Here is a 16,986-nt window from a genome sequence, read left to right as displayed (position 1 = left end):
GAAAGCATTCCAGGCTCGGATTGGCAAACTGGAGAGTCACGTCATTGGACAGTTTAATTCGCGGCTGATATCAAACGGAAATATTTGGCTTGTAAGTCTTTTTTATTGAGATATTAAAATTACATTTAAAAGAAGCTCAAATATTCTTAGTTTTTTTTTTTTTTATCAAATCAAATTCTTAAAGATAAATTGTACGTAATATGCACGTATGCTAAGGAATCCTCGAAGCAAGTGTTTGGACTTTAGAACCATTTTAATAATATTGTTTGTTCAAATTCAGACATGATACGCTCGGTGTGATGAATTTAACTTCAATCTGCCATCTGATTATTTTAGAAAGCATCATAACTTCCCACACTCTGGCTTTAAAACAATGACTCAGAAAAAAACCAATAAAATAACACTCCCATAACTAGATGAATCATTAGTATCATTCTGAGAGTGCTGCAACTGGTTGGGCCAATTGTGGTATCATGAGAAGCAACAGTGCCCCCTAGAGGGGAACTCGGACTGCAAGCAGCTGTCCTCTGTTTGCTCCAATGACTCATGACATAGACAGCACTGTAAGCTCTTTGAGGCTCATTTTGAACAGTAGGACAGAGACAGACGAGAGAAAGAGAGAGAGAGAGAGAAAGAGAGAGCGCGCGCGCGAGAGAGAGAGAGAAAGAGAGAGAGAGAGAGAGAGAGAGAGAGAGAAGGAGCATATTGTTTGTTTGTGGAGTCACTTCTAATGCCATGCAGAAGAGGCTTTTTGTTGTACCTGGGATATTGTCAGTGTGTTCACATATCTGAGAGGGTGAATCACCAAAGGTGTTTGTTCATAAGATGAAAAATGGCTCCGGGAACAGAACATGCATACACTTCCATACATTGCAAAAACAATTACTGCTATAATGAGGAACACACAATAGTTACTAAATCAACCAAAAAAACTCCAAATGAAATGAATGAATGAATGAATGAAAATTAAAATGCATTAAAAAAAAACAAAACAAAATGATACCACAGCTGCATGGAAAAAGAGACGTCATTCTCAACACCGTGTTTCCGAACGTAATTATGCTCCAGAATGTAGGGGAAATCATCTTTTTATCATCTCTCGTCTACGGAGGAGCGATGCGGGAGGAGGTAGAAAGATTTTGGGGAAATGAGATGAGGCTTCCCCTCCTTCCATGGAGATGTCTACGAAAGATGACATCACGTCATTGCCGCACGTAATAAATGAACCGTCCCCGCGGCTCAATTACGACTATCATCACTTTATGCTTTGTGTTCCAAATCTGATTTGGGTCTCATTTACCCGCAGTCTGAATGTAACTAAAGCAGGAGTCTGTTAGTGGCAGGGGTCTTGGAAAATGATACTTTCATCTTGCAGTAGTGGGACCGAAAGTGAAATTTCTTTCATGAGGCCCTAAATTCCTCACAAAGTCCTTACTAACGGACACAGAAGACATATACACACACTGACATCGTAACTCCAGTGTTGTTTGCCAGTACCTGAGGAAAGTCGGGCTTCAATAACTTTCTTTCAGGCTCTTCCACAAGTCTAGTCATGAACCTTGTTTGGAACAATTTGACCCTTCAGGGCCACCATATTTTCTTGTCTCTCACAATGCAGAAATGAGCCGCATAAGTCAGAGTCCATCCAGCCATCAATTTTTCACTGCTTATCCAGCTCTGGGTCACATGTGGGCTAGAGCCTAGCCTATAGTTGACTTTGTGTGTGCACCACGCGTCTCTCAAAAACCTAAAATGAGTGGGTGTCAAACTCAAGGCCCGGGGGCCAGATCTGGCCCGCGACCTCATTCTATGTGGCCCGTGAAAGGCAAATCATGCATGTCAAATTCCTGTTTCTATCGCATTTTCTTCACTTTTAACAGGTATGAGATATTGCCATTTATGTGTTCCCAATCCCCTCCTTTTAAAATAAATTGAAGAATTGTTGAACAAACAATTACTGAGTGGTTTGTGATTTCAAAACTGGCTTTCCATCAATTGGTTGTGTGGATGCGATAATGAAAGGTGATCATCCATTTGTACGGGAATAGAGTCGTAACAGCCCTCGGAGTGAAACCAGAACTACGATGTGGCCCGTCCACAGAAATGAGTTTGACACCCCTGCTCTAATTAGACTACTCTTGCTGTAGAACAACATGACTCGGGTAAATGCAAAAGCTAAAAGTGTAATTAATTACTAGGTTAAGAGAGTCACTTTAATTAAAAAAAACAAATCTGAAATTTTTAATTAAAACAAATAATGGAAATGAAGCCTCAAATGTCCTTAGATTAACTGTTTAAAATATGAAAAGGGAAGATTATTATTTGCATGACTTGTAAATAATTTGATTATAATGAACTTTGACAGGAGGGTTCACCGAAAATTCTGCTAATATCTGCTTCATTGGTACGAAACCAATTTGAGAGTTGGAGACTTTCATCTTAAAATTTAGCGCTTTGCATGCAATGCGGCTTGCTTTCCTCACAGCTCCTTTTGAGCTCTCACTTTCTAGGGAGGAGGAATCAAGAGCTCAAATGGTTTGAGTGGGTCGGACCAACTGCAATTCACATTCACGTGCTGTGGGTGCACGTGCTGGTTTCATTCCGCAGAGCATTTTTTTATTTTTTGCAAACATGGACCGTCTGAGTGTATGTATCTCAAATTCCAAGTGGGATTCTTGACGGCTGAAATGTAGACATTTTTGGCAAGCACAGATGACAGGGTATGACATTTTTGTCATCCTTTCATCCATTTTCTACACCACTTATCCTCATTCTGGTTCACGGGTGAGCTGGAGTCGATCTATAAAGCAAATATAGATTTCCGGTGTTTTTTACAGAAGTAAGTCACGCTGAACAATTTGCTACTGCATGCGCTCATGGGACCCGCCGGGCCCTGTACTTGGTCAAATGGAGTCTAACGTCATTAGTTGTTATGCTGGATTGGTGAAAGATTGTGACAAGTAAAAATACCTTCAGATCACAGGTGTCAAACTCAAGGCCCGGGTGCCAGATCTGGCCCGTCTCATCATTTTACGCAGCCCGTGAAACCAAATCGAGCATGTCAACTTTGGTGCTGCTTGCTAAACCAAATTTCAAACTGTAATTAATAATTCCATTGAATATTGCAAGCATTTTCTTGTCACGTTATCAAATGATTTCAAAACAAGCTATGCAGTTTATTATGTACTGACAAATTTGCTGCAAGAAAAAATTGTTTGACACGCCTGCTTTCGTTAGAAATTAACTTGTGAGAAGAATGCAGCCACAAATTGCAGCTAAAAACTCAAAATACAATTGCATATGTGGTTGTTGCAACATTTGGCTTGTCCAATCAGGGCTTGTCTCAATAAATCACTCGCATGACGGGAATCAAACCCACGCCGGCTGCACAAATAACCTATAAACTTCCCAAATACTGTAGTACATTGTCCGATCTTTGTTCTCAAGCAGCCTGGCCACATCTCTGTAAAACAGCGGTTAAAGGTTGTGAACGGAGCACAGTGGCCCAGCGGACGTTGGAGGAGAGGGGCTCTCCCTTCATCCGCCCCTCAAACTTGCAACACTCAGCTCAATACAAGGAGAATGAGATATCAAATGTGTATCGGATTCAGAATTCCCCTCTCGGAGGACGTCACTCGAGGAAGTTGAGTCAAGCGGAGGAGTGGATGTAAAATATGAATTATGACGGGTGTTCTTTGATATACTGACACACAGTGCTTTAGCTGTATTTAAGATATCACGGTTTCGCGCGAGATATAACGATCACATTTCCTGTATAGTCCTTAGAATAGTGATCATTTAAGGCTACGAAAGATTGTTGATGACGTGGATGCGTCAAGGCTGAAAGTGTTTTTTTTTTGTCTCAGTTGATTATTAAGGGTACAGGGTGCATCTGCTTGTAAAGCGGCAGCAAGCAGCTCTTGTGTGAGTGTCTCCTGACGTCGGAACAAAGTGCTGTTCCCCCTTTACAAGCCATCTGTTAAAGACATGTTACATGAACCTCTCATTGAATCGCATTACAGATTAAAAGCCCGCGTGGATTCTCCGTCATTAAGGTCATGGTAAGCCAGGAAAGTGGAATAGAACACAACAGGATTTCGTTTTCGTTGAAGACAATTCACCTACTATATCCGAAACACTTGCCCAGGAGAGAGCCATCAATAATCCAGAGTGGTCGCACGTGAGTCCTTTGGTCCGAAATGTGTCTGGCAAGTGACTGACTTGCATAATAATGAAGTCATTGAAGAGTTGTTGACCAGACTGGAAACAAAAAAAAGTTTGTTAGAGGTCGAGGTGGGATTTGCGCAGTGAAAATTTAAAAAATACAAGTTTAGAAAAAAAAAAAACCTTAATGCACTCATATTTTGTTTTGGGAAGAGGGAACTTGACGATGAAATTGTGGCATTTGTAAACTACTGTAATTATAAATGTAGATGGCAGCGTTGCATCACTTTGGATTAGTGATCAGCACAGCTTTTTGGTTGAAGATAAAGATTGGGGGTTAATCTATTATGATTTGTTGCATATGTGAAAATAAACTGCTTTTTTAGACATCAAAAGCCTTTTCACAGTCATGCTTTTGTTTTAAAGTTTGAGATCAGAAAAGCAAAAACTTTCAGCTTCAAAGTCACTGTCCTGCTTGATGTATGTTTTAAAAAAAAATGTTATCTCTGCTTTTGGGACAAAAACCTGTGTTTTGGTGGAACCAACACATTTTCTACAGCTGTTTACAAAAGACTGATAAAAGCTAGAAAGAAACTTTTTTTTCCCTGGTGAAAAAAATGGTCTTCTCTATCCTTCCTTATATTGTCACACAACACAATAGTCTGATCAGTCAAAATGCTCCAAAATGGCTGCCAGTGAATGCGTTAACAAAAGAGGGAAACCAAATGTGATGTCCAATTGTTTGTTTAGTTCTAAGCCCATTTGTTGGTTTACTGGAGAAGGATGAAAGGCAGCATTTCCAATTGTGGACACTGACATAGATGGCATAGGGCTTCAAACCGGGAAAATCAATTACTGTGACTACACTTTTATCAGGACTCTTTCCAAAATTTAATGAGCTCCTTCTTGGCCCATGTGCCACCCCTTTTTTCAAAAGTTCACAATTTCTGGTGATAAACGTGAGCTGTAAGCAATAGACTGGAAGCTAGAAGAGCTGAATTTTCATTGACGGGCAAATTTTGTAGTGACTCAGAGGCCTTAAGATATGATGCAATGCGATTTTGGAGGCGTTGTGCAATTTTGAAAGTCAGAACACAACAAAGTCTCGACCACCAACCTATGTTAACGCCAGTAAAATCATAATTGCTCTCCACGCTTCAACTGTAGTCTTCTACGGACATACCGTACTGTAATTCTCCGTTTTGTAATTGACTTTATCTAAATACTGCTATCCTCCAAAATTAAAAAAAAATAAAATAAATCCCTTCTCCTTGAAATCCAAATGAAGCGTAACGCGTACATGTAATGAAATATAGTGCGTCTCATTAGGTGATGTTTGCCAAGTAAATTGTCCGGACACAACTGTATGATGACGTAACCTAACAGCTCATCCCTCTTTGAGCCGTTTATCAAAACGCAACACGAGCTGATGTGGAATCAGTCCTAAAACGCTCTGAGTAAAGCTCACATGACGTATGAATCAAATTGGTGTTATTCCATAAATTTGGAAATGTGCAGATTTGTTGGAGAGCAGCTGACCTGTTACACTTCCCAACAAAACATACAGCGGACTCTTCCTTTTTTTTTTTTTTGATCGAGTATAGTCACATTTCTGTCATACTCCAACCCATTTATTAATTATAGCATGATTGCCAGAGGTCAACTCACTATGAATTGATGTAGAAAATTGTTTTGTGTCCTTCACACAGCAGGGGCATCACCAACGAAACAATATCGTAAAGCTTGATGCATGAGGCGATACAGGGTGTATGCACACTAACAGCATTACGTTGTAAATAGAAATAAAGTGCTCCAGTGGAACACATTTTTGCTGGCTGTGTGATGCACCTTTTAGATAACATTCAGTTCACACAAAAGGAGCACACACAACCTCGCACAAACGGCGAAATGGGAGCAGCTGGAAAGGAAACGCATATTGCGATTGAGCTTGTGACAAAGCTAATCACGACTACAGTGCAATTTATTCATAAGGCACGGTTATAAAACCGAGCCGGGGACCCGTTTCAACATCTTGCAATGTCTGTGAGGATATTTTTTTTTTTTTTATATATAATTCTGGTCACATATCCACAAAGGGTTGAATTGAGGGCATTTAGTCTCGGGTGTTTCACCTCTCCTCCAAGTTCTAAATGGATGGAGAGGAGTGGGTTGGAAGTTGTAAATTAAAAAAACTAAAATTCTATGATGGTAGATTTTCATGAACATACATACAAAATACGTCTTTAATAGTCTTTAAAAACCCTACTGGCAACTACCAACTTGGTTTAAGGCTGGCTACTAGTTAGCTATCATTTAGCTAGCTAGATATTAGTTGGGCTATTGATAAAAAAAAAAAAAGCAAATGACCTTATTCATTTTGTTTGAGAAAAAAACACTCAAAACTATACTACAAATCTGATATTTAAAAAAAAAAATGTCAATCAGTGGCAACGTGAAAAAATACAAGTTTCCTCATGATACAAGACAAGCAGCTAGCATTAGCATCAGGGCCTTCCATAAGTGAAGCACGTTATTTCCTTAAAATATAAAATTCATAAAACGTTAGGATTTTTCTACCATATTTGTTTATTTGTTGTTGATTTAAACAGTGAAAATAAGAGTTGCCACATCCAGGTTTAAAGAGGAATGTACCGTGTTTGATTTTTGGGAAGACTTAATGATAAAACCGTGATTCTTACAACAAAACTGAAAAGTCATGGAGGATACTGTTTGGATTTGCCTGTCTGTCTGTCGGTAAAGTATTAATCACATATTGTGGATGTGCACAGTATTCACAAAGAATCCACTAATGGCGGGATACAAAATGGATGGCTAGTTTTGTCATTATCCTGCTGACTAATAGACAAACAAAGAGCAATCATAATAATACCTGTTGAATGAATACTGGTCCCCAAGTAGATAGGGTAAATGCACCTTGCATCTCGACTGCTGCTTTGTTTTTCTCATTTTAAGTCATGACATTTTTCTTTGTGATGATGTCAGACCATAAAATACTTATCAGAAGACAAAACGACATAGTAAATAAACAGAGAGGTCACTGCTGAAGCGGTTCTGACATGAGGGTGTAAGAAAACTCGTTTCTTTAAAGCTGTCTGGTACTTTTTGATAAACAAAAACCATAAAAGGCGTTCAAGGTACTCTCACGTACATACATTAATATACACACAAAAACAGTCACAAGAGCAAAACAAAAGATACTCATCAGTAATCTCTTGCTTTCTGTTATCGGGCCTTCTTGGTGCCAGGTTCCGGTTTCTGGCTCATGTCAGAGTGGAGTAATTAACATTTATCAGTCTCGAACAGACCTTTCTCCAGCAGACGATGAGTAACCTGCAATGGTCTTTTCTCTCTCCCATTGCAATTCTCCCTCGCCCTTTTAGCCTTTCGGGGTGAGGGCTCCGATCAAGGCCCTCTCAGCTATTCAGCGGCTAACACCGATTCACTGGCAAATGTTTGACGGTGTGCTACCTTCAAAGTTTACCATCAGTTATTCTGCGAGTTGAGGTAATGAGCAGAACACTGAGGTATTGCCAAGGTTTTTAATTGGCTGTTTGTTAACAGCAGGGGAAAAAAAAATGACACCCATTTTTGGACTCTTAACAGGAAGTGCCTCTTTAACAGAAACATTTAAGAATAAAGTTTGTGAGATAAAAGAGTACAGTTGAAATACACACCGGAATCAAAATTGTTTTGTCATTGTTTACTTGTTTAAGGTCATTGGTGAAGGCAGCATTTTTTTAAAAAATATTATTTGGATTTACATCAGTGATACCATTGAGGACTTGTATATCGGCTGCTGTCGGTAATCAACACTGATGCGACAACATTCACAGTGACACATGAAGGCTCCTTGCTTATTAAAGAAATCAAATAAGCGGCAAAACTGAAAATGAGACCCTGCTGTGATTGAAACACTTTAACCGATGCGCAATTTTGACACATCTTTGCCGGGTGACCTCATTACCGCTGATATTATCGTATCCTACAAAGTCATAGAGCGCAAAATTTTAATTGCATGGAACCGAATTCCAGGTAGCGGCAAATTAGCAGCAAAATATGACCAATGTAGACTCTCATTTAGAGAACACTGTTATGGAAATGTTTCTTCCACTGTTGGTTATTGGCTATCGAAAGGTCAGCGCTATTCTACCTTCTGTTATATTGATTAGTATGTCTGAGCTATGAGCTGCAGGTTGAACGGAGTGGATTGTTTCACATAACATTTAGGTACTTAATGCGCCGTTTGCCTCTCAATCATTGACTCATTGAAAAAAAAAAAAAGGAAAAAAAATGTCGCATTAAAAGCAAAAGAAATTGCTAAAGGATTAGAGTTGCAGTTTTTGTTCCGCTTGTAAGGACTTTGTTCCAGTTCAAAACAGTACAACCCCTTTATGGTAGTGGTTCCCAACCCCTGGGCCACGGCCCGGTCTCAGTCTGCGGCGGGGTAAAGACAAAAAAAAACAAAAAACAAACAAAAAAACTTGCAGTTGATGCATGTCACGAATTTATTTATTAATTTACGCTAAAATTAAACACACAGGAAATACAACTTGGACAGCAAACTGTTGCTAGCCTTCTACCACTTGTCCATTGAGAGTCAGCTGACTTACTGTGGCTCCACCTTGTACAGCAGCTGCACTGAGGCAGACAGAGTGAGACTCCAGAGGACAGTCAAAACAACGCAGAGGATTATTGGCTGCCCTGTCCCGTCCCTGTCGGACATCTACACCACCCGGTGCCTCAGCAGACCTCACAAGCTCCTTAAGGACAATATTCACCCGAGCTTACACCTGTTCGACCTGTTGCCCTTTGGCAGGCACTACAGGTGCATCAAAACAAAGACAACAGACTGAAACGCAGTTTCTTCCCGAGGGTCATCTCCATGCGGAACTCTCGCACGTAACTACCTTTGCCTCGAAGACCTGCAAGATAATGTGGCACCCAGCGCACTTTTTTTTTTGTTATCTTATTTTTATTATCTTTATTTGCTCTGGAGAGGGCAGCTCTCCAGTCTTGTTGTACACTGAGTATAATGACAATAAAGGACATTCTGATTCTGATTCTGGCAAACTAGCGAAATGAGTACTGATAGCACGTACGAAGCCCACTGGTCACACGGCAACCCCGCCCCCAACTCCTCACACTATGTCGCCTGCACCCGGTCCACAAAAGTTAGGGTCATATATGAACCAGTCCGCGGCGGAAAAAAGGTTGGGGAGCACTGCTTTAGGGCATTCAAATTTTGAGTTCGCACTGTATCTGTTTCCAACTAATGACATTCCGATGTAACAAGACTATATTCTTTCAAAACCAGGCTCCATAGTGAGTTGCTATTATGAAAGAACAAAAAAACTTTTTTTGTGGTTGAGGACATTGGACATTGGAGGAGTGTTGAACTGCAGAAGCAGCATGTTTCATAATGAGTCGGCAACAGTCGAGCGCACTGCAGCAGCATAAAGAAAGAGAAGCCGTGTTGCACATTAACGTCCAGAGTGTTTTACGGAGCAGATGAAACCTTTCGACTAATCACGTTTGCCAGGAGCTCACTATCTTTCAACCAATACGATCTCACGGATTTACCTGCATGAACAGCATTTCCTCTTTTGCGAGGCTCTCATCAGATACAAACACGGAAATTACTTTGATGCAGTCATGCTTGATATGCAAAATTTGAATGTTGCTTTTGGGGAGATTTTGTCACAGCATTAGAAGAGGCTGTGACTCGGGTGCATTTAAAAGACTTTTTATTTATTTATTTTATTTTATTTTTTATTGAATGTTCTCCAAACAAAATACAAAACAACTCTCTCCCCACCACCGATGGATGACAATTCTCCCTCTTTGTACCAAAGACACTGACGCATTCATGAGTTGCCTCGTAACGGCGTTCGTGACACAAACGCAGTTAGCCAATGACACAACAACACGCGAGTGGCGTTTGATGATTCATTTGGCCTCGCTGGATTCGTAGCAATTAAGATTCTCATTAATTTCAAGGAGCTACTGAACAGAACAGGAACGTGGAAGGATTCCTGCGGCAGGATGACGCGGAATCACAAACGCAAGATGTAATCAGGTTATGATATTAAGCCATCTTGTGTAACAAATCTACCTGCTTGTTTAATTCACGAGACACAACGCAATAATGGATATTTTGATGCAACATAATTGGTTCAAATTGGCAGCTGTGTGCATAGCAGTGTCCTCTTGCCATCGTTTATTATGCGACAATTGTAAGTATCTACAATGCGAATATAGAATGCCTTTTATTTTGCAGTATTTTGTCAATTATGTATGTACAGAATTGTCACTGCAAAGAAATAAACTAACTGACTTCACAACAAGCAGCAGTTTGGCAGATAATGAACATCATCCATCCATTCATCCATCATCCAAGCTGCTTTTCCTCGCAAGCTTTGGGGGCATGCTGGAGCAGCAGTCTTTGGGCAGTAGGCCGAGTACACCCTGAACTGGTTGCCACACAATGGCAAACAACCACTCGCAAGCACAATCACACCGAGGCCCAGAGTGTCCCATTAAGCTACCACGCATGTCTTTAGAATGTGGGAGGAAACCAGAGTACCCGGAGAAAACCCACTCAGGCCCAGAGAGAACATGCAAACTCCAAACAGGAAGGCCGGAGCCAGAATCGAACCCTGGACCTCTGTACTGTGGAGCGGACATGCTAACCAGTCTCCAACGTGCCACCCTGGTGAACATCAATTTTTCAAAAAGCGCCTTCCCGTTAAACTAAAAAAAATAAAGATAATTTGTTCAAATCAAATGAAAACAACTACGGAGGTATGCCTTTGGAAAGCTAACAAACACTACCAAACAAGGCGAAACGCCAGAGGCGGGCTAATGAATAATACATCATGGCGGTGTTATAACCCGTAAAACAATGGATAATTGAACACAAGTAGATGGACTCAGAGGCAAATATTATTTATCCTCTGCAAAGATCAACTAATATTACTGCTGAGGAGTTCCATCTCCATGTATACTGTATCCACACTCGAGAAAGAGTAGCCCAAAGACTATTGAATTGCAGCAAAAAAAGTCACTATTGTATTTCATTAAGTCTTTAAATCTAACAGATTTTGGGGGAGGGTGCAAATAATTATTTCCATTTATTTCAGGAGGGAAAGAAGATTTGATATACATGTGTTTTGAGTTACGACCATGGTCAAGGAATTAATTAAGCTTGTATCTCAAGGCTATATTGTACAGTGACTCGGGCAGCAGAAAACAATCAGACTCATTTCCGATAGAAGTTGAATGCTGATGTAACATCTTCATGCCATGTTTTTAGTTATAAAATGGAAAATTCAAAGAAGAGAAAATGGAAAACTTAAGCATTGTGAAAGATTTTTACACAAATCTAATAGTCTGAGATGTGTCTTATAATGCATCAATTTTTGAAAGCGCTTATCCTCACAAGTTTTGCGTTTATAAAAATAAATTCACCAAAGCCATAAAGACTGACTTTCAGTTGTTGATGAAGATGCGCAGTTCTAAAAGGCCACCAATGAAATACAAGGTTCAACAAAAACATGTTGCACACTATATTTTAATACGACGGTTACAGTCACCCAACAGTTATAGTGAGTTTTTTTTTTTTTTTTCCGAGCATTTGACTGTAAGTTATTTTCTAAATTTTAAATAAAAAAAATGTTCAAATCCAATCTACCAAAATGTCAAAAGCCTTGAGGTCTGTTCGGACATGCGGTAAATATTTGAAAGATATTCAAATATGCATTCTCAAGGGCCACGAAGTTCAATGGGGAGAGGCAGCATCTGCATCTGACGGAGTGAACCATCTCCCCCTCCAGCGATCATTAAGAAAAGACAAGCGAGCGTTTCACCTTCCACACAGCAGGGAATGTGCAACATCATATGCACAACCTCCAACAAAAGGTTACAGGGGGAAAAAAAAAACACAATCAGACTGGAAAGCATTGTAGGAACCAATAACTAAGACAGAATGTTCCTTTTCCTCCAGAAGAAAAGTTAGGATAAGACGAAGTAAGTACAAAGACATGATTTCTAATGTTAAATAAATCATTTAAGAGTGTAAAGCTTAAAAGACGAGGTGCGGCCACAAGAAAGGGAAAGTACAGGAGGATAATTGAGGGTATGGGGGTGTGAAAGTACCCTGACAAGATAAAGAAGCTTTTCTTCTTTTTCTTTGACATCCATTTTCACCGCACGGCTCTTTCCGGACCAGCATCGGTGCAAATGTATGCTGATAAAATTCTTACATGTATTGTACTGCACATTCAAACGGAACACTTCATTAGACACTCTGGAACAGTGTAACTGAAACCAGTCTATTAAAAAAAGAAATTGGATTGGTGGTTTTTTTTACCAATATAGGTCAGAATTAGTAATAATTAGATTCATTATTTTAGATTTTAATAAGGTTTAAGAACAGTTTTTATGCTTTCAAAAATGCTTCTTTAGGCCTTTTTGTTTTAGTGTTAGTTTATTTATTTAAATATATAAGGAGTCCATATTCATAGAGCGCAAGATTAAACTAAAATAAAATAAAATAAAATAAAATAAAACAAAATAAAAAGGTCTCAATAAGTACTGTATAATAAGGAAACTGCAATTACTACCTAAAAAGAAAAAACAGTTTGACCTTCTTAAGTACGGCCGTACAGTAGGAGAAATTCGGTCCATAGTAGGGGTGATGTACCTCGATCAGGAAAAAAAATGTTTGAGTACCCGCTTATTTGTCAGGAAGAGACAGTCAACAAAACGCAGCATCAGTTGTTCATACTATGCATGACAGTAACACGGCAACGACGCGGTGAGAAGGCGAACTTCAAAATAATTTTTACCTTACCATATATGGACATCAAAAGCTTGCTATGCTTTTATTTTGAAGTTGTTCCCAGCAGCGTGTTGCGGCGTAACGGCTGACTTGATTCGCCTTCTGGACTAGTGACTGTGGTTGGGGTGTTTATATTGCCGTCACAAACTGTTACTACCGACGTCAACAACACGTCATCATTCTGAAATTGAGTACAATCGCTAATTAAGGACAAAAAAAAATCATTTTTCTAACATTGTATAACACGACGCCTGATTCCAGATTTTATTGTCAGCTCTAGCGTTAGCAGGTAGCCACTATGCAAGTGCCCCATATAAAGGCTGGCGAGAGCTGTCGGATTACCTTTCAAGGCAGTTTAAAAGATGAAAATGACTCAGCACATTTGGATGCTGACGGCCTGACACAGTTGCCTTTCCCTACTGATCACTTTATAACAAACCAGGCTTTCACAAATGTATTGTTTCAGCCAGCAAAAACCGCTAGCCTACCGTGGTTCTGACGTCACTTCGCCTCTTAGGCCAAAATCTATGGGCAGGGATTTGTCTAAAATCTCACTAATGATTCTGGTAAGGAAAACAGCATGTTGCGAAGCACAGCTTGAATTTAAGTAAAAAATATTAATTATGTAAAAATGAAGACCAGTTGGTTGTTTCTTTTGAAGTGGAAATGTGATTTATTGTTGTATCTTCTGTATAGCGATAGTTCATTTAGCAAAAGAGGCCTCCTCAAGGCCTTGATGTCAGAGGTGGGCCGCAGCCACAAGATCCATCATTCATCTGAAACTCTGCTACAGTGGCAGTCAGATCAAAGATACCGCGAATAATAACTACCACGCTGTCACCCCTGTCTCATCATCCCGACTGACACACCTTTCTGCAGATTGCCTTTGCAGATTAGAACTGCATTAGACGGGCTATTTACCCACCTGAAGTCCCCCCGGGCTACCCACCTTCATTTTGTTTGCCTACCAAAAACACCCCACAAAAGGACATTACAACCATTTTCCAAGTGAGAAATCACGTCTTTGTGTATATTTTTCTGGAGGCTACGGATTAAAACGGGCTAGGGAATGGCAGTTTGAGGTAAGCCTGCAGTGAAGACGGGCAATATTTAGGTTAAGGTCAAAATTCAGATTTCGGAGTCATTCGTAATAACCAGTTTATATAGCTAGAGCGGACTAAGTATAAATAACCCGATTGTAACGACGACACGGGGGCAACGTCACGGCGCAATTATACATCCTCTCCATTTGTTCTTTCGCTTTGTTCCTTTCTTTCTCCCAGCGCCAAATGTGAGGTGTCGTACTTGCTCTAGCTTTCGCCAATGTTATGTTTATCACTAATTGTCAATTTCCCGCGGGTTGCACTCCAAACACCACGCATACAAGCACTTCCTGTACTACAAAGAGCAAGATTCCTAGCAGTTGAGCATGCGCAGTGTGTCCCGGGCGATCGACGTATTCAGGCGCACATATTCGGATTGTTGCGCATGTTTAAAAACTTAAAAACTTAAAAACCCGAATTTTGGCAGTATTCGACTTTTAAAAGGTTTATTGGCTGTGCATGTAAACGCACTTGTGGAAGTTTGAGCGTCTGGGAGCACTTTTCCCACTTGGTGTGCGCCATTCATTACATTGCCAGCCTATTCACCTGTGGCATCATTGACACATAGTTAAAGGTTAGCTTGGAACAAAACCACTTGCCCTTTTACTCGAATAAATATGCAGAATCCTTGGCTTCGCGGCAATGAAAAAGAGCAATACCCATACAAACCTTTATATATCAGGTGTGAATATATATTTTACAAAGTCTCACAAAAGAATGACCAAACTCTGGTTCAGCATCATTCCTTCCACTCGAGGCTCGCAATGGTGTGACAGAAGAAGAAAAAAAAAGAGCCATTAATCACTTGGCTTGGCACCCCGGCTCAGTGCAGCTCTCACTTGTAACCATCATTAGAACAAGCAGGCCTATCGCATCCTTGCCCTCCCCCGACGTTAACACTTAGCCATTAATCACCTACATCACTTTGGAAGGAGCAAAGAAGGGTCCTCATTTCCACTGAAACAAAAGAAAGGAATTATTTTCCGGCCATTACATCATTCGGAATGCGTCTTTTGTAATGAAATGGAAACTATGGTGACAATGAATGACAATGAATTTTACTAAAGCATGATGAAGGCTCCCATTATTTTGTCTAATTAAGTGATCAGTCGAAACGGTAATCTATGCATATTTGTGACGCAAACCAGTTCATTAGGGATGACATTTCTTATAACATTGAAGTTGATAGTTTAAATGTGGAAAAAGTGAAAGAGCAAGATTTTAAACGGTGCTTGGAAATATGGCAGCGCTCCATCTGATTATTATGGATGCTGCAGTTTAATCAACACTGGGCAAGGGATCTTCAATAAAAAAGAAATTGCTAACTTTTGTGTCCTGCTCATGATTTGGTTTAAACGAACGGCGTGTAAACCATCGCAACACCTGAAGAGATAAGAATGGAGGGTACCACGTGAGCAGTTTTATCAGAATTCACAACAAAAGAGAATCAACCTTTCGGGCCTCGAAGGTCTTGGTCGTTTTTAAACACTTTCCGTCAGCTCTTGTCCCAATGGATTTGTGAAACAAAACATTTTTGAAGCAATCCATCTGGCGTGACAGATTAATTGTTCAAAAAAGCTATATTTATTCAGTATGGACTATGAAAAAAAATTCTTTCAACGGAATCGGTATTTAAATACAAATGATGCAGGCTGATAATGTAATTCTCTTGTTGTTCATATTTCCCAAAAGGCAGAAAAGGTTGTTTTGAATTTTCCGCTGCCAATCTGTCTGTGCATGAGGAGAGAAATTACTTGAATGAATCTCGTCTCTGGCAGTCCATTATCGGTTCGGCGCTCTCTTGGAGATTTCGCTGCCGTGCGACTAGTCCCGATAGACAAAATGGAAAAGCGAAATGTCATATTTCCTCCACCACTCTTTAATTCATGAGTGCTCTGCCTTATCAGACCAATGGAGTCTTGACCCGTTTTACTTTCCGCCTGCGTCCATTGTGTGTGGGTGTTCTTCCATCCCTGAAGACTTCTGTCTTTCCCTTAAAGAACACTGTGCGGGCCAAGGGTCCCTTGGTTCCCCCGTGGGACTGATAACACCTCACGCATTCTGAGTCAAGGGGATGGGGTAGGATAAGGCTTTCAGAATTCAGAATTGGTTTTCTTAAATTTGATTAGCATTTCATGGTTCCATTCCATTTTCTCACTGTGCTCCAAGGGCAAGGAGTGGGATTATGCGGTCTACTTCACGTGCCCGATGTACGTAACAAATGCATTAAGCCGTGGTTGGGAAAGCCACGGCTCCAGAGCAGCATGCGGCTCTTTGATCCCTCTGCTCTGGCTCTCTGTGACTTTTAAAAAGGATGAATAAAGAGTGCCGGTATTTAAAGACGAATGTTTTAGAATTAGCATTATTTTCCTTTTTTTAAACAAATTTTACATTTCTCGACCGGTTCAAAGCATTCCAACATTAACATTGTCCAAAAATTCACAATTTGTGGGCTATTGTGATTCGTATTCCAAAAGTTCACAGTTTTCCCACAATTGCCACTTATTCACCCAAAAAATGTTCAACATTTTGTTTCGAAATGTTCATCGTCATTTTAAAAGTGTCACAAATTCCCACATTGCAAAATCTTTCAGCAACATATTGCATTTTTTTACCAACAAAATTCCCATTTTAGGCACATTCAACATGTTTTTTTCTTGCCCTTTTCCAGACCAATCAACACCATTCCAACTTCAACATGTTACAAACAGACACACACACACGAGCCAATCGGATATATTTTCATCACACAAATATTTTCACATTTCAAACAAGTCTGTATTTTTCACCCCAGAAATTCCCATTCATTTCCAATGAGCATTCCACAAAAAAAAATTCTATGCAAGAATTCAAAACATT

At 40.0% G+C, this 16,986-nt stretch overlaps 1 long non-coding RNA gene across 1 annotated transcript in view; it reads right to left on the bottom strand.

Moving 5' to 3' along the window:
- Positions 1 to 4,124: 4,124 nt before the first annotated feature.
- Positions 4,125 to 16,986, bottom strand: part of LOC148319467 (uncharacterized) — a 29,557-nt gene continuing 16,695 nt past the window's right edge. The window contains exon 3 of the long non-coding RNA XR_015839810.1: positions 4,125 to 4,260. This is a non-coding gene — a long non-coding RNA (uncharacterized LOC148319467). The remainder of the gene's footprint in view (positions 4,261 to 16,986) is intronic.

The sequence above is a fragment of the Idiotropiscis lumnitzeri genome, chromosome 18 (genome assembly GCF_059441095.1).
Source record: "Idiotropiscis lumnitzeri isolate Australia: NSW breed Sydney's pygmy pipehorse chromosome 18, RoL_Ilum_1.0, whole genome shotgun sequence".
NCBI lineage: Eukaryota > Metazoa > Chordata > Actinopteri > Syngnathiformes > Syngnathidae > Idiotropiscis > Idiotropiscis lumnitzeri.
This window is presented reverse-complemented; position numbering and strand designations above follow the sequence as displayed.